Source organism: Rattus rattus, chromosome 6 (genome assembly GCF_011064425.1).
Source record: "Rattus rattus isolate New Zealand chromosome 6, Rrattus_CSIRO_v1, whole genome shotgun sequence".
Lineage (NCBI taxonomy): Eukaryota > Metazoa > Chordata > Mammalia > Rodentia > Muridae > Rattus > Rattus rattus.
Window position 1 is genome coordinate 46508733 of NC_046159.1, and position 18487 is coordinate 46527219.

Here is an 18487-nt window from a genome sequence, read left to right on the forward strand (position 1 = left end):
GCAGCAGTGTTTAGCCTGATTCCCTGTATCCACTTCTGACAGGAATGAGATCTTAGCTCTGGGCTGTTGGCTACCCCCACTGGGCACGGTGGTCTCAAAGAGACCCTTTTGCCTTGGCCGATGCTGTTGTCCACAGGGACAGATTCCGGCAAACCAAATGATGGTGGCTCTTGATAGGCAACGTGATGGCTTTGATGCTGGTTCGAGCGATGCTGGATCCCTCGAGCAAGCTCAGTGAAGGACGCCATTTCGCTTCTACCTGAACTAACCTTGAGGTCATGTGTTTGTTTCTCTGGAGAGAAAATGGCTGAATTATCACTGAGTGGGTTGGAGGTGACAGCTTGAGAGAGATCTTCAAGACAAAGAAACTTGGTGAGGGCAGGAGGGCAGAGTGTATCCTTTATGAAGCCTCTCCTGTCCTCACCACAGGGGCTTGGACACATTTTCCTTCTTTGCAACCCAACTGTGTACAACAAGCCAATAGGCTCCCCCTCTCAGCCGACCTTTCCCCCTTAAGTTTCACCAGGAAGGAGAAACTCTATCTGGCTACCTGAGAATCTTGGATACCGACACATCATATCCAGATTCCTTGTCCATTAAGCAATTAATTGTGCTCAGTTCATTCCAAGGCCATTCATATAAACACCCAGCTTGCATTCCGACATCATGAGTTCTCACAAAAGGGGTTGGCTGTCTCCCCGACCTCTCCACCTGATCCCCTGCTTCTCCTTAATGTGGCCTGGCTGAGCCACCTCTCCCTGCCAAGCATCTCCCTGTGGGTTAATAGCATCCTTTGTGTGGGCATCATGGTACCTTTGGATGCCAACCTCTGTGTTGAACACTTCTCCTGGAACATGCTGTGTCCCTGTCATAGTCTCCGTGTGACTATGCAACTCTCCCCATTTTACACACATGGAAACAGAGAGATTGGGTCACCCACCTGACTCCACAGGAAGAGGTTTGTGCCACTCTTCTCTCCTAGGGCTCTGGCTTTCATGGGTCCCACCCCCATGCCACCGTCAGGACCCGGAGGAGAGAACGCTCAGGTGGCCCACATGGCAGGAAGGCCCCCGGAACTTGGCCTTTCTCTCTCCTCCTCCATGAGCACAGTTGCCAATCTGGAACATGGCCCTTCTTAAGAAAGCCCAGGACAGAAGCCAAGTGTTGACTCACCTGCCAGACTCGGTCCAGCCCCTGCCAAGATGCCTCAGGCCAGAGCAGGAGGCCTGGCAGGGCTGGCCCATCGAGCCTGTGGCAGCTCTCACAGAGCAGCTTCAAAGAGCCAGGCCTTCTCTCTTTATGTTTCAGGTTCCAGGGGCTAAAAAGATCCAGATGGGGCCCATCCTGCTGCTGCCTCCTCCCATCCCTCAGCCTGGAAGGCTCTGAGGACACTGTTTCCTCTGTGTTGCTCTACGTGTGGCAGGCTGATCTCTGGGAATCCTCCAGAACGGCTGCCCTCCTGCCTACCCCAGCATGCACACTGGATCCCAGACTCCCAGGACTGTCGGTACGGATGTTGTCTGTCACAGGGGACCCTAAGCAACGGAGGTGATGCCAGCAGGCTTAATCCAACCCAGCTAGCAATGTGAACCAGCCTTCTGACTTCCCAGCAAGGGCGAAGCCACACTACTGTATGCTGCAGTGCGATGAGTTCAGCAGGAACTGAGAATGAATGGAATGAACAGCTAACAGGTCCACTTTCTCCTCTCCCTGATTCTCTCAGGCTACTCCACTGGGTCAAGGCAGCGCCAGTTCTTCTCGCCTCAGGGCCAACAATGTCAGATAGCCTGGAGGCTCCTCTTTCTTGTAGATACTTTGTGAATCCACCAGCAAATTCTTTCAACTCTACGATCATTAGGGAGCCGAGTCCTTAACAGCTTCTTCTGCTGTCGTAGTGGGCCCATCCTTTCTTCTTTCTGCTCTGACAGCTGTGTGGTCCACTGGAGTGAGGCTTTAGTCCTCCAAGCTCCCAGGCAGGAGGAGAGTCCTGTAGGCTGTGTGTGTGTGTGTGTGTGTGTGTGTGTGTGTGTGTGTGTGTGTGTGTGCTGACCTACTTAGCTTTAAACAGTGACACAGGTCAGAAGTGAGAAGAGGAGTTTCCATTGGGAGGCCCCATAGGAAGCAGGGGCCACTCTAGTGTGGGTCCCCTGTGAGCCTGGCAGACTCAGCCACCGCTCTGCCTGTTGCCAGAGAGAACCCCGTTGTCTCACAAAGGCATTCCCAAGGCTGCTTCAGAATCAATTATCCTCAGAAGTCGTGCTGTGAAATCCTTCCCAAAGAACAGGATTTTATTTATCGCTCAAAGTTTTGAGGCAGGAGTGAGAAATGGTCAATGCTGATGACTGGGGTCTTCCCAGGAGGTCTCCACCGACTGACAGGCAGCCGCTGCGGTGGTTGAAATGGATAGTTCTCTAGGCAGCGGCAACCCCAGGGCCAACTCACAACTTCCTCAAAGGCTTTCCCAAGGCCTCAGCCCCTTCCCTGAGGAGTGAGTGCGGTAACTTTGCTATTTTGGTCACTCAGCGAGGTACCAGATACACCAGGAGAGCTCAGTAAATGCTGGCTATTATGGCTGATGTATTGTCTGTAATTTACTTCTCAAGTGGAAGCATGCGGTGTGCGTGTGTGTGTGTGTGTGTGTTCCTGTGTTCATGTGTGTGAGCATGACACTCAAATTCATCTTCATTGTAGGAGCGGTTAATGTTTGAAAGATCACAGCCCTACACTCCAGAGGAAGCTCCCTAAGTGCTCCAATTATCTGCCTTAGCTCAGCACCCACCTGCGTGTTAATTAGCATAATGGGTTTCTAAAATGGTTTTTCATTGATGAAAAAAAATGGCGTTTAAGGAAGGTAGACAGAAGTAGTTCGAAGGTTGCCTTGTCTGAATCCTGCAAACAATTGAGTCAGGTCAGTTTCGTCTTCTCATCAAAAGGGGCAGACCTGGGAGTCTAACCAGTCCTGAGTCTAGACAAGTCAGTTTGCTCACCCAGCTTAGCTCAAGTTGGTTACCAGGTCAGCTCAATACGATCAGACAGTGTTGCCCCATCAACCCCCAGTGAACATTATGTGGAAAGGGCTGTCAAAAACGTCTGGAAGACAAGTGAATGAAGGGCTGGGAGTTGCAACCCTATACAGTATGCTTAGCATGCACAGGGCTGTGGGTTTGGTCCTCAGCACCTCAGAGTGCCTTCCTGTAGTATCAGTACCAGGGTGGTGGAAGCAGGAGAGTCAGAAGTTCAAGGACGTCCTCACCTACACAGAAAGTTCAGGTCGAGCCTGGTCTATATGAGACCCTGTTTCAAACAGAGTGAATGAGCTGAGAGTGGGCAGAGTGACAGTTGATGGGACTGTGCACACACTAATTCTGGTGTGATGGAAATGGCTGTGAGAGAGAGAGGCCATCCTTGTGCCATGTCATCCAATTAAGCGGTGAAGCGAAGAAGCCTGCAGTCTCCACGGACTTCCTACCATTGCTAGGTAAAGGAGCTGACAGACTCAGAGGTGTGTGCGTGCGTGTGCGTGTGCGTGTAGGTGTGAGTGTGCATGTTTGCACGTGTCACACCAGAGGATTGTGTATATGTAGGTGTGTGTGCGTGTTTGCTTGTGTCACAGTAGACAGTGTTCGTGAATGTGCATGTATGTGTGTAGGTATGAGTGCACATGTTTGCATGTGTGCGCGCATGAGTGTATGTGTAGGTGTGAGTGTGCATGCTTGCTTGTGTCACACTGGAGGGCAGATTCAGAGACATGTGTGTGTGTGTGTTGCATGTGTGTAGGTATGAGTGTGCATGTTTGCATGTGTCACCCTGGAGTGTGTGTGTATGCATGTGTGTGCGTATGTGTGTGTGTGCATGTTTGCTTGTGTCGCACTGGAGGGCAGACTCAGAGACATGTGTGCATGTTTGCATGTGTCACTCTGTGTGTGCATCCATGTGTATGTGTGCATGTGCGTGTATGTATGTGTGTGTAGGTGTGAGTGTGCATGTTTGCATATGTCACAGTGCTCACATACAACTCTCAGAACAACCATCAGGGGTAGGTGTTCTCTTTCTCCTGGTTGAGGCAGGGTCCCTTTTGTCTCTTTGCAGTACTGTGCACCGCAGGCTAGCTGGCCTGCAAGCCTCCAGCTGATTTTCCCGTCTCCACCTCCCGTCTCCCACGTCTCCCGCGGGAGTCCTGAATTACAAACAAGTACCACTGTATCTGGCTTCTCACAGCGCTCTTACAGTCGAACTCACGCCAGCAGGCTTATGCAGCGAGCGCTTTTACTAGGGATGGGCTATCTCCCTGGTTCCAGGTAGAGAATTTAGATTCCATTTTCTCCCAATGAGAGGAACTTAAAGCCACGGATCTTTCTAGAAGCAGCATGGCTGAGTATTATGTGCCGGAGTATGGGACATAGACCAGGATTTGAATGTTTCTCCTCTTTTTTCACTACTAAGTGAAGTTTCTTCACTTGTCTTAACAAAATGGGTCTAAGGATTCTTCCTGTGAGTTATAACTCAAGCAAATGGGCTTAAGGCCACTTAACAAAATGTCCCACACAGAGTGAATCTTCAGTGTGTCTCGGTACGTCACAGATTTTACGCAGATCGTCAGAGACTCTTGTAGCAGTCAACAAGCCACGTAGGTTTCCTAGTGCTCACAACTTAACAATGAGCATATGCTTGCGACAGGAAAACCCTGGAAGGTTTAAGTACACGTATCCTAGCTAGCAGCCCAGACCTCTTGGAGGACAACGGGAGGGACCAGGAGCGCATGCTCAGTAAGCTTACCATGCATTCCAACGCTCAGCAGGCCAAGGAGTCTGAGAGTGCAGGGCTCGTACAGCCTCAGGCTCCAAAGGCCCTCCACACTGCTTATGTGGGAGGCACTGGCTTCTCTGCCACAGTGAGGAGGGAGGGTCACCCACACCTTGCTAACTTTACAGACGCGTCCCTATCTTATTAGAAACACCAGTGACCTGATTGATAGGCCATTGCTTGAGCACTGAACTGAGAGGCCATCACTTGAGATCTTAAATCCTTTGCGGCTGACTCCTCTCACCCCGGGGCAGGCCCTTGCATTAGTCACTTGCCTAACAGATGTGACAAATACCTTGACAGAAGCCACTTACAGGAAGAAGGGTTTATTTCATCTCATAGCCCCAGAGTTTTCAGTCCACCGCGGTGGAGAGCAGAGCAGAGGTCACCACTAGCGACCAGCGAGGCCCCACATCCAGTCTCCTCAGCCCCCCAGTCAGCACCAGGAACTGGGAACCAAAGATTGAGTACGTGTGCCGGCAGAGGTGTGCGTCCGGTCCCGCGTGCCCCCCCCCCACGGGTTCAGGCCATTCTGGCCCTGTACCTCCAGAGTCTTAGAAAAATGAACGGGTAGACCAGGTGCCGTGGCTGCCTGCCCGAGGCTCCGAAAACTGTTCATGTCATTTAGTCATGAGTTTAAGGTACAAAGTCAAAGAAAACGACACGGCCGTTCATTCCTCAGTGGTTGGAGCCAGGAGAAAAAGAGTTCAGGTCACCCTTCCCTGTGCAGCAAGATGGCGCCAGCCTGGGCTGCATCAAACCCCATCTCAAAAACAAACAAACAAGAAAGTAAAGAGTTAATATCTTCGGGGTTGGGGATTTAGTTCAGTGGTAGAGCGCTTGCCTAGCAAGCACAAGGCCCTGGGTTCCGTCCCCAGCTCCGGAAAAAAAGAAAAAAGAAAAAAAAAGAGTTAATATCTTCATGTTATTAAATATTTCTCTATGTGAAGAGTTCTACACTGGTTGGATGAAAGAGTGCCTGATGGCTTTATTTCCAGGCAGCTGGCTGGCGTTTTTGTGCCCTGTCTGAACGGAAGTCACCTACCGGCAAAGCATGATTTCCTCTGGGTTTCCAGTTCCAGGCCCCTGAGTTTCAAGGCCTCACAGACTGACAGCCCTGGGATTGGCTCCAAGGTCTGCATGCCAGAGACTTGTAGCTTTAGGTGAGACGTGTGCTTCTCTGGGCTTTGACTGGTAGTGGCTGACCCTGCACTCAGTGGCCAGAAATTCATGACTCACAGCAGCGGCTCACACAGTGGTGGCAACAGATAACAGTAAGACAGCTCTCTGGAGCCCTCTGACCTTAACAGCATCTCCTTATTAGGGCTCCTTACTTTGACTCTGCATGGCCTTCTGCCCCACCCCCAGGGCTGCTTAGTTCTCAGCCTTCGCCATCCACTTCCAAAGTCCTTCCTCCTGTGCCTTCTGGAGGTCTTCAGTCACTGCCACCTCTGATCCTGGTTACCAGAGACAAGTCAGATAAAAGACGCTACTCAGAAAAACCTTCTGTCGGACCTAACCTTGCTTCCCAAAGGTCATCATAGACGGGTGTCTGCCCAGTGACTGCGGGAGGAAGTTAAACGGCATAGCTATATGGCCATAGGCAAGGGGTCATGCAGAGATGAGTGCTAACTCTCACCCGTCACAACACCATGTGCTGTTTTATAAGGGCCAATCATAGCCTATGTAGGTATGACTTTCCCACCCGATGCTCACAACCGGAATTATTAGAGGAGTGGTCTTCCTCTTCTGGACCTGACTGAAAGCAGCTTCTGAACGCTTCCAGAGCGGAAGAGGTGGGTTCTGTTCACCAAGGCCGACTTGCCTGGAATGGCGGTTTCCTGAGCTGGTACAGTCTGTGGCTGGATGAAGCTTCCTGAAGCTAGGTCATGTCTCAGTAGCCATGGTTACAGTGTTCCTTCCAGCTGAAGTACAGCTCTCTCTGGGTAATTCCTTGCTCCAGGTTGCCAGGCATAAGGACGAGCCTGTCAAACAGCTATTCCGAACAGCTTCATTCATTCACAAGAAAGCGTCAGAGGTCAGAGGGCACTGCAGAAAGGGCTTATGGAAAGCTGAGCTAACATGCTCAGTAACACATAGAGTTCAGCAGAGCTTGGTCCTTGTCCCAGCCTAGGAAGAGCTGGGTCCCGCTGACTGTCTCAGTGTAAAGACCTGAAAGAGAAGGTGGAGAAGACGCTAGATGGATGTGGTACCAGGTCTCTGAGCTCTGCTTCCACAGCAGCTCCTCCTCTGGAGCTATCTGGATATAACCGGGGTCATCCACCCTTCTAGCAAGATGGAATCCGAGGCTTAAACACTGAAAATCACATCATCCTCAACTGTCATTTAAAAACTTGTTAAGTCTAGTATCTTTCCTTTTTAAACAAATCTTAGTGGTAATGACACTTTGTGACATTCTAAAAGGAATACTTTCTATATTTTAAGCATGTTTAACTGTGTGTATTTTTTTTATTTATTTTCCCATTTCTTTTAAATTGGATATTTCTTACATTTCAAATGTTATTCCCCTTCCCGGTTTCCTGTCCATCAGCCCCCAACCCCTATCCCTCCCCTTCTATAAGGGTGTTCCCCTCCGCATCCATCCCCCATCCCCCACACACACAATCCCCTACACTGGGGGTCCAACCTTGGCAGGACCAAGGGCTTCCCCTTCCACTGGTGCCCCAATAAGGCTATTCGCTGCTACCTATGCAGTTGGAGCCCTGGGTCAGTCCATGTATAGTCTTTGGTGATTTAGTCCCTGGAAGCTCTGGTTGGTTGACATTGTTGTTCTTATGGGATTGCAAGCCCCTTCAGCTCTTTCAGACCTTTCACTAATTCCTCCAAAGGGGGTCCTGTTCTCAGTTCAGTGGTTTGCTGCTGGCATTCGCCTCTGTATTTGACATGTTCTGGCTGTGTCTCTAAGGAGAGGTCTGTATCCGGTTCCTGTCAGCATGCACTTCTTAGCTTCATCCATCTTATCTAGTTTGGTGACTGTATATGTATGGGCCATATGTAGGGCAGGCTCTGAATGGCCATTCCTTCAGTCTCTGCTCTAAACTTTGCTTCCATATCCCCTCCTATGGATATTTTTGTTCCGCTTTTTAAGAAACTGTGTGTATCTTTTAAAAGATTACGCGCGCGCACACACACACACACACACACACACACACACACACACACACACACTCCACACAGGTTTAATGAAAACTCCTCCCTCTCACCTCAGATACTCTATGAGGGCTCTTCTGTCCACTAACCACAGTCCTAACTGTGTGCTCTGCATGCTTCCCTGTGGCTGTTGTGCCCCTGACTGAGCTTTCTCGGAAGCTAGAGCCCAGACTGCACTTTGGGTGGGAGTTGAGATGGCCAGGAGTTCTACTCAGCCTGGGGCTGGAGGTATTCCAGAATTCTCTGGTCACATGCATTAAAATAAAATAATAAAATAAAATAAAATAAAGAAGGAAAGGATCTGGGAAAGGGAAAGAAGGAGGGAGGGAGAGGAAGAGGAGAGGGAAAGAGGGAGGGGGAGAGGGCAGGAGGGAGGGGAAGGGGAGAGGGAGGAGAAGAAAGAAGGGAGGGGAAGGAGGGAGGGGAAGGAGGGAGGTTCTGGTGTTGCCTCAGCTTCCTCCCACTTACAACCTCTAGGGGACATTCTATAATGTAATTTCATTTACATCCTGACGGAAGTTTCTCTTCCCTCTCTCCTCCCAGTCTTTCTCTCCCCATACCCATCCACTCCTCCATTTCTCCTCAGGAAAGGGCCAGCCTCAGTGAATGTCAACCAGCCGTGGCATATCAAGTCACAATGAGAGTAGGCACCTCTTCTGTTAAGGCTGGACAAGACAACCCAGCAGGAGGAAAGGGTCCCGAAGGCAGGCAATAGAGTCAGAGACAGCCCCCAATCCTGCTGTTAAGAGTCCCACAGGAAGACCAAGCTACACAACTGTAACAGATGTGCAGAGGCCCTAGGTCAAGCCCATGCCCAAGCCGCACTTTCTAGGGTGGCCCTGGCCTGGCTGAGCGGCTATGGGCGTGGACCCAGGACTAATAAAGCCGCCTGGATAGGGTCGGAGCCCCAGCAACCCTTCCTATGAGGCATTTTGTATATGACACATGCATATATTTTATTTGGGATGGTCATGTCACTAGGACTTGAATCAAAGCTGTACTACTGGCCCACGTCCCAGTCCTTCTTATTGTAAGACAGGTCTTACTGCTACCTAAGCTACCCTTGCACTTACTCTGAAACCCAGGCTTTTTTATTTTACTTTTGGCTTTGGTTGGGTTGGAATGTAGCCTGACTCCTGGTGTTTCTTCTGCCTCCACCTTCCATATAGCTGGGATTCCAAGGCATGCACCTCAAAACTCTATTTTTTACTGATTTACAATTTATTATTGTTATTGTTATTAAATAATTGTTGTTGTTGTTGTTGATGATGATGATGATGATGATGATGATGATGATGATGATGATGATGATGATGATGATGATGAAATTTCCTTTAGGTAGGGTTTCTCTCTGTAGCCCTGACTGTCCTGGAATTCACTCTGTAGACCAGGCTATCCTTGAACTCCGGTGTTGACTTGCCTTTGCCTCCTGAGTGCTGGGGTTAAAGGCATGCACCAGCCACCACGCCTGGCCCATTTTATTATTTTTAGTCTGGCAAATGTGCGCGCCTTTGGGAACAAATGTACATGTAGAGATCAGAGCACAACTTTCGGGAGTGAGTTCTCCTCCTTCCACCACATAGAGCCCGGGGATCGGAACTCAGGTTGTCTGGCTTGGTAGAATGTGTCTGTGCTGAGCCGTTTGCTGGTCCACACCCAGTTATTTTAAAACATGGGACCCTCTGTTCTTGGGTCTCTGGGTACCTTGATTTATGAGGATGCCTAACTGAAGAGCCTGCTTTTTCAGACCACACATTCAATACTGCATTCATGTCAAGGGAACAGGCTCAGAATTGTCCTGGGGTTAATCAAATCACAGGACCCGTCACATAAATGACCAGCATTGAAGACAGATAAAATAATGCTAGAACTAATAAAACACACTTCAGATGAGTTCTCTGTTGAAGTCATCTTCAAGCCGTTGGCTGGGCCATCGAAGACAGCTAAGGAAGAGCCTGGCTCTCCGAGTTGTCCTGGCACTGTGACCAGGCCAGCTCCTGGCTCAAGCCCACGTGCTAATCCCCAGTGCTGACAACCGAGAGCCCTGGGTGTGCGACAGTCAGGTGTTCATGGCCCAGGCAGCCTGCCTCCCCTTCCTGACAGCGGCTGCAGGACTGCTCTGTCTAAACAGCAGGAATAAGTTCCCTTTGTCACCACGTCTCCATGGCAATTGGACACGTGATCGTCTTTTTGGAGTTCTTGGCAAACCTGTGGCTGTTGGGTTTGGCTTTTACATTCCAGACTGTGAAGGAAACCGGAGGGAAGGAATTACTCTTCCCAAGAGCCTTGGGCTGTTTCCTGAAACAATTTGGGAGGTGCATCCCACCCTAGTGGTTTGGGGGGCCCCAACCCTGACTTTTCAGAACACATGCTGAAGAAAATGGGAGTCGAGGTGGCTTTCAGCCAGTGGTGATTTTACGGCAAGACTCAGGTATGCTGAAAGTTAGACTGGCGTTTGTGTTTTGCAAACAGTGATGCAGATGAGATGAGCTCTGAGATGTGCGTAGGAATACAATCGAGCCTAGGGATGGACAGGAAGCTGGACCACCATGGGGCTGCTGCTTGGGTATTCATGGTCCTGCTCTGTTGTGTTTTGTAAACTTGACGTTTCCCACAAGACGGAGAAAAAATGTTGTTTTAAAATAAAAAATGTCCTACCTTACCCTGAGAGGCATTGCAGGTGTGACTGCTATGTCACGTGTGCGTCAGTAGGCGGCAGAAAGAAGAGGAGCTATGTTTATGCTCAGGGTTCTGACCTATGAACATCTGAATTATTAGTAGCCAAACATTCCCTGAAAAAGTGAACCGAGATGACCCCTGGCCGCTGCCCTAATGCACAAATGGGACATAGTCCTCCTGAGACCACTCCTGAGATGACCACAGACACTCAGAGATGCTGAGTGCCACTAAGAGGAGCAAGCAAGTGGTGGAAAATGGAAGAGAGAGAAAAAGAAGGGTGTGGGTACAATGAAGAGAGACAGAACTGGAGACTCAGAGGTCGTGAGGAACAGCCTGATGGCCTGTGTTGCCATAGAAGGCTATGTCTGGGTTCATGGCTCTGCAGCAGCAGGCAGATGTCCCTGGTCTGGGACATCTGCTGTCTAAAGGATGTGCAGTACCAGCCCCACACCTCACCTGGGCATTGTGGGAGAGCTAGCCCCAAGGACATGAGAGCTAAAGAGCTGACCCACCCCAGCCAGCTGCAGTACTCAGGAGAGCAGGCCCCACACATTGTGGGAGGTGTAGGTGAGTCAGCCCCGCGGATGCAAACCTAGCAGAGCTGGCCCTGACACTCATCTCCTGTGTGGTGGTGTGGACGATGGAGAGATCCCCTCTTCTCCCCTCTCCACCACCTGCCACAGTCAGGAAAGCTGGCCATAGGATCACAAGAACAGTGAGAGCTGGCCCTCACCAGCTGTAGCCCTCACTAGCTGACCCTGCACCTCACCTGGGTAACACAGCAGAGCTGACACTGGTGGCAGGGGTGTGGGCAAGCCGGCCCCAAGGGCACAAGCCTGGGAGAGATGGCCATGCTGTGACATGGGTGAAAGAGAGACACTGCCTGCTCCTTGCTCCTTGCCACCTATAGCAGGCAGGAGAGCTGGCCCCAAGGTCATCAGAGTGGGAGAGCTGGCCCAGCCCTTCACCTGCTGCAGCACTTGGGAGAGCAGGCCCTGAACCTCGCTTGGGCAGCACAGTAGAGCTTGCCCTGTCACCCCTGAGGGTGTGAGTGAAGGAGAGCCTGCACCTCTTGTGGCTGACTGACATGGACAAAGGAGAGACACCCTCTTCCCTTTCCTTGTCCCTTGCCATTTACTGCAGGCAGGAGTGCTGGCCCTGGTGTCGTGAGAGTGGACAATTGTTCTTCACTACCTGCAGTACTTGGGAAAGTGAGTCCTGCACCTTGCTTGAGCAGCAGAGTAGAGCTGGCCCTGGTCAAGGGGTTTGCTAGTGAGTCAACCCTCTAGGGCATGAGAGCGGGACAGCCAGTGGGTTGACTAGCTCAGATATCACCCAGGCCCAAATCCAGGGCTTTGAATTGGCCCACCCCAACATGTATCCCATCGATGAACTGCTGGTTCCCGTGCATGAAAGGGCCAGTCCTTCAGATCCAAAGCTACAGGGTCTCCATGACACAGGGCAACAACAGGATATCCAAGAGGCGTGAGTCCCAGCGAGGTTCCAGTGTTGATAGAGTAGCAGAAGTCAGAGGCCTTGTACCAGACCAAGAAGTCATTGCAATGAACATTTGCAAGCAAAGAAGTGTGGACAAAAGGGTAAACTGTGGGACACACTGTGACACGCTACAGCTTCCATGAGAGGTTTTTTTTTTTCTCTCCATTGGTGATGTGGGGAAGTTGCAAGGGTAGAGAACAGAAATGAGGAGAGGGGGAGATGAGTGGGATTGGGGTGCATGATGTGAAATTCACACACACACACACACACACACACACACCAACAATAAAACTTTTTTAAAGAAAGCATAGTGATTCTTCGAATAAATATGACTTTAAGGTAAACGGAGCTCAAAGATAATCATATGCCAGAAACAGCTCTGACCTGTAGGCAGAGATGATGACGGTTTAGGTGTGGGATTGAGGGACAGACACTCCTGCAGCTCAGCTCAGGCTTCAAACAAGAGCCCTTATGTCTGTGGAGGGTAGGATTCTAAGATCTTAACCCCATCCCATCCCAGAACTCCCTGATTTGGCAAGTCAGGCTGTTCTAGAAGAGCAGGGTATAAGAAATCCCAGTGAAGGGAGAAGATAAAGTTTTGATGTTCTGAATTTCAGTGAAGGAGGATTTGTGCTATAAAACTGGGCACTGTGGTGCACACCTATGATCCCAGCACTTGGGCGGTGGTGGCAGAACGCTCAGAAATTCTGGTTCATCCTTGACTGCATATTGACTTCAAGGCAAGCCCGGGCTCCTTGAGACTCCGTATGATAGAGTCACCGTCTTTCTCTTTGATGTAAGTAATTTCGAGTCCAGCAAACTCTCTGGGCCTCAGGCTACTCCTGGGCCCAGGTACCTGGAATTTGAACTCAACCTCAGGAGATGGTTAGGGAACACCTGAAGGAAAGAAATTTTGTTTCTGTGTCTCAGGGACCCAGGACTTACTTTCGTCATCATAAACAATGGAGGCATTTGCTCTTGAAGGAGCAGGGTGGTGTGGCTTCGGTGGCTTTCCAAAGGATTCAGAGTCCTGGACAAAGTGCTGAATCCCTAATGCTGTCATTCAGTTCCGTGTGGTCTTGGCGAGTACCTGGGTTTCTTCTCAGGGGTGAGATGAAGCCCCCTGTACCAAATGCTCGGCAGGCACCTGGAGCAGGGGACTCTAATGTGCCAGGCCCTATCCTTTCAACAGTCTCAGCTCACCTGTGGGGCAAATAGGAAATGGTTTATTGGTTCTCACAATCATAATCTGTGAGTGGGTACACAGGTAGGGAACGGCAATGTGTGCATGCTTGCTCATATCAGATAGTCATAAGAGGACCTCAGGTGTTCTCAGATAACCTTTCACCTTTGGTTTGAAACAGTCTCTCATTGGCTGGGAACTTTACCACTAAGCTAGGTTAGCTGGCCAGCAAGCCCCAGGGCTGTCTCTGCCTTCCACCTCACTGTTACTGGGATAGCAAGTGTAAGCCATTACATCTGCCTTGCCTGTGTTTTCAAGGCAAGCACTCTATTGACTGAATCACCTCATATTGCTTCCTAGCATCCTTCTGGGCATCACTGATACTTTACGGATCTTGCCTAACTATATAACCTTCGTGACAGTGAAGGTCCTCTCTTATACACCTTTGATGGTCCCCTCCATGGGCCTCCTGGACATCTATAAAGCCCATTGGCTTCTCTCTCCACGACATCTGTCAGTCAGCTCCCTGATCCTCCACTGCTATGATCCAGGCCTGACTCACCATAATTCTTTGCGAAATTCCCACCAAGTCATCTGTAGCTATGCCCTTTTTCTGTCACTCCATACCCCATAACCCACTCCCCACATAACAGCTAGAGTGTTATGTCTATGATGGTTTGAATAGGAATGGCCCCCATAGACACGTGTGTTTGAATGCTTGGTCCATAGGGAGTGGCACTTTTAACTGGTATGGCCTTGTTGGAGTAGGTGTGGTCTTGTTGGAGTAGGTGTGGTCTTGTTGGAGTAGGTGTGGTCTTGTTGGAGTGGGTGTGGTCTTGTTGGAGTGGGTGTGGTCTTGTTGGAGTAGGTGTGGTCTTGTTGGAGGGAGTGTGTCACTGGGAGGTGTGAGCTTTAATGTCTCCTATGCTCAAGTCCCATCCATTATGGGACACTGCTGCCTGAGAATCAAGATGTAGAACTCAAAGCTCCTTCTCCAGTGTCATGGCTGCCTGGATGCTGCCATGCTTCCCACATTGATGATAACGAACTTAACTAACTTCTGAACCTGTAAGCCAGCCTCAATTAATGTTGTCCTTTATAAGAGTTGGCTTGGTCATGGTGTCTGTTCACAGCAATAAAACCCAAACTAAGAAAATGTCATTCCCCTGTTCCTAAAGAGCTTAGGAATGAAACCCACCACTTCCCCCAACAGATCCAGTCCTGGCTGACCTCCCAGCATCATCCTAATACCAGTCTGTCTGGCTCCCTGGCCACAGTAGCTGATTTAAAGATCTGTAGATGAAAAGCAAGCTGTATTGAAGCTTCAACACCCAGCCCCCGCATACACATTTCTCCATGGTTTTGTAGACAGGCTGGACCCAGATAGTAGGGTCGTTTCTCTTTCTCTGTATATAATGGTTAATGTTGGTTGGCAATTTGACTGGTAAGGGGATTTGCAGAGAGGATTAAGTGGTGATGGAAAGCCTACCCTGGAAGATGCTAGCACCATCCAATGAACCAGGAACCCACACTGGATAAAACAGCTTAACAATAGAGAGCCGGGTGAGTATTCCTTTCTCAGCTTCCTGACCCACCGATACGTAACAAACAGCGTCCCAGTCCTGCTGCCATGGAGACAGCTGCCACAGGGATTGTGTCCCCTCCTTTCCTAAGTTGCTGCTGGCTGTACCTTTGTTCACAGCAGTGAGACAAGTGTCTCAGTACTATGCACTGGACACTGTGGCTCCAGCTGGGGTTCTGTTGGCTGTGCGCTCGTGTTGGGCTGGGACATCAGTGGTAGCTTGAGTGTCTGCTGGACGTCTCTTGCTCTTTGGACTCTTCAGGAAGAGCCTGAATCCTCTGCATCTGCTTGTTGGCTCAGGACTCTGGTGCGTGGCATTCAGAAGTATCAGACCTCTTGCAGAACACTGCCACTTCAGCTGAGTTCTGTGGATCAGAGCAAGCCAAAAATCATACCCGAATGCAAGGAATATGATGGAATGCTCTCTCTCTCTCTCTCTCTCTCTCTCTCTCTCTCTCTCTCTCTCTCTCTGTGTGTGTGTGTGTGTGTGTGTGTGCGCGCGCGCGTGCACGTGTGCATGGGTCAACAGGTACATGAGTGTGTAAGTACATGTTCATGTGTGTGTGAGGGCACGTTCATATGTTCATCTGTGTGCATGTACTTGTGGAGGCTAGAGGCCTACCTTGGTTGTCATTCTTCAGGAGTGGATCACTAGGGCCTGGGCTCACGTGTTAGGTTGTGCTAGTTAGCCAGTAAGCCCCATGGATCCTCCCTTTCCCTACCCCATCCTACCCCACCCTTGCAGTGATGGGAATGTGCCACTAAGCCTGGCTTTCTCGGTGGGTCCTGGGACCTAACTCATGTCTTCATGCTTACACATCAAATACTCTACCCCTGAATCATCTACCAGGCTATATTTGGGCCATCAGCTCAGACCCTTGTCTTTTTCTTCTGCATGCATATTTCCTTTCGTGGGGCCTTTGTATACACTGCCCCTCCTTACTCACCATCCTCCTTGCTGGCCTCATTGTTTCTGGCACTGTCTGGTCTTTCAGACCTCAGCTCATGTGCCATTTCCTCGGAGGTGATTGGCCAATGGAAAGGCAGCTAGTTATTCTCATGTTACCCTTAAATATTTCTTTGGGGGGGGACAAGTACTGAGGACCAACCATCTCCTGTGTCCCTTGAGATCTAGGATCTAAAGAAACAAGGTAACAAGACAGCTAGGGTCCTGCCAGGCTTCCAATCCAACAGAAAGGAGTGGGGGTGAGCCTATAGAGCATGGTGCTCATGCTTTAGACAGATCTCTCAGCGACATCTCCACTTAAGAGGCAAACCATCACCAAAGCCTGCTTCTGCCCCTTACACCCCCTGTGAGCCTAGGAGAAGACACACTAGTCCTCTGTACTTCCATTTCTAAAAACAACAAGAATGAAGAGTGTAGTGGGGAAGCTGTAAAGACCAGAGAGTGGTTAGGATCTGACTTATCAAAGAAGGATAAGTAAACCCTTGTGGTAAATTAATTACATTGTTTTAATGCAAACTCTGATTTGCTCTTTGCCCCCCCCCCCAGTTTTAAAACTAGGAGAGGAATTGCATCAGAAGGCTGCACTCAAATCCCCCCGTCATGCTTACTAAGGTTTCACATCCTTGTTTTGTTCCAGGGGTACTCGAGGGAAGATGAGCCAAGCTCCAGACCCCAGTGCATTTTTCCACAAGAATGTATTCCTGTTAACATGACTTCAGGCTCACAGCTGGCCAGAAACTCTTCAATGAACAGCCTGACCTGGGTGTAGTGGGAGCCTGAGGCAGGAGGATCACTATGAGTTGGAAGCCAGCCTGGGTTACACAGTGACTTCTAAGTCTACCTAGACTACATAGTGAGACTTTGTTTAAGTAAAAAAGGCAGGGAAAGTCTATTTGGTTCATCTCTGTTGAGCATGGAGAAGCCGCCTTCCTCAGTTTACTCCTAGCTCATTCGTTCAGTGATGGTTAAGTAATGAGTCTGGTGGTCTTACCAAACCTTGGGTGGGGATTTTACTTTTCAGATATGACTTGTGGTTTTGCTATTAATATTTATAGCATTGGGTTCTTAATCAAAATTTCAAAAGGGCTTAACTGATTTGAAAGTATCCGTGCCCTACATAGTAAGTTGCCAGCTTGATTCAAATTGATCTAGGAGCTTAGACAGAGCTCAGACCAGAGAGTGCTGGGACACCTGAGAGATTTCTCTGAAGCTCTTGACTTGAGTGACTCAATTATACCACTGCAAGTTATTGGGTGTCTTCTAACCCAATTGATCACAGGCCGAAAGGGTAGGACTATTCAAAGGTGGGGGAGAGCCGTCAGGAGAATTAGGCCCATGTGACAGTCTGTGTAATTCTTCCTTCAGCACTCCAGGTTCTGAGGACAGGCTGCTTTGAAATGCCCACATTTACAAGTTGTGGTCCAGAGCACAGCATTGTAAGGTCAGGTTGAAACAGTTGGAAGTTAATTAGGTGCTGGTTATAGAAGGTGCTGGAAAATGCAAGGCTCTTGGGGAAATTTTTATTATAACTTTATTTATTTATTTATTTATTTATTTATTTATTTATTTATTAATTATGTGTGTGGAGGTATGAGGATAACTTGCAGGGTTTAGTTCTCTCCTTTCCCCATGTGGGTCCTGGGTATTGAACTCAGATCATTAGGACTGGCACCAAGTATCTATCTACTGAGCCATCTTGCCATCTCAGCTTTTCTCCCCCCCCCTTCCTTTTCCTCCTTAACTTCAGGAGTGACCAATACAAGTGAGCTCATGGGTGACACACACAGTTTCATGGGACACGGAGTTCCGTTATCTACTGCTGCCAATGACGGCTGAATTCAGTTTTAATTGGCCCTAATTGGTACCTGCTCCCCGGAGACACAGCGTTTATCACCTACCTCACAAAAGTGTGACATTCCTTTTCAGCCTTTGAAAAAAATCACTCCTGATATCAGACACCAAATGAACTACCAGCTGGGCAAAAGGCAGCTTCTGGGATGCAGGAAATATGCAATTCCCGGGACACCGCGGTCACATGTAATTCTCTTCAAGACCATTGCTCTCTGTTGGCAATCCTACAGGCTCCAGACTGGCTTTCCTGTCTCTAGATACCATTTCTCCCAAGTGAGCTTTGTGTTTTCTGTTGCTTGAGGTAGAGTTTTCTACAGTCCAGGCTGGCTTTGAACTCCCTGTGTGGCCAAGGTTAACTTTGAACCTCTGCTTTCTACACTGGAGTGCTGGGATTATAGGCACGCACCACCACACTTGGTTTGTATGTATTCTTGTGCATGTGCACGGTGTACGCATGTATATGTGCTCCTGTGTGTACACATGTGTGAGGGCATGCTTGTCTGTGCATGAGTGTGTGGAGGCCAGAAGTTGATATCTGATGTCTTTTTCTCTCATTCTCTACCTTGTTTTTCAGACAAGGTCGCTCATTAAACTTGGAGTATTCTGTCTAGGCTAGACTGGCTGGCCAGGGAGCCTCCTAAACCCACTTTTCTCCTGCCCATAGGGCTGGGGATTCAAACATGGCCATAGCACCCAGCTTTTACATATATGCTAGGATCCAAACTCAGGTCCTCATGCTTCCACAGCAAGCAGT

At 49.5% G+C, this 18487-nt stretch overlaps 1 non-coding gene across 1 annotated transcript; it reads left to right on the plus strand.

The window, feature by feature from the left end:
* The first annotated feature begins 10632 nt into the window (after nucleotides 1–10632).
* Nucleotides 10633–10764, plus strand: LOC116904707. Its single transcript, XR_004388402.1, has one exon. It is a non-coding gene; the product is annotated as a small nucleolar RNA SNORA17 (small nucleolar RNA).
* Nucleotides 10765–18487: the final 7723 nt, after the last annotated feature.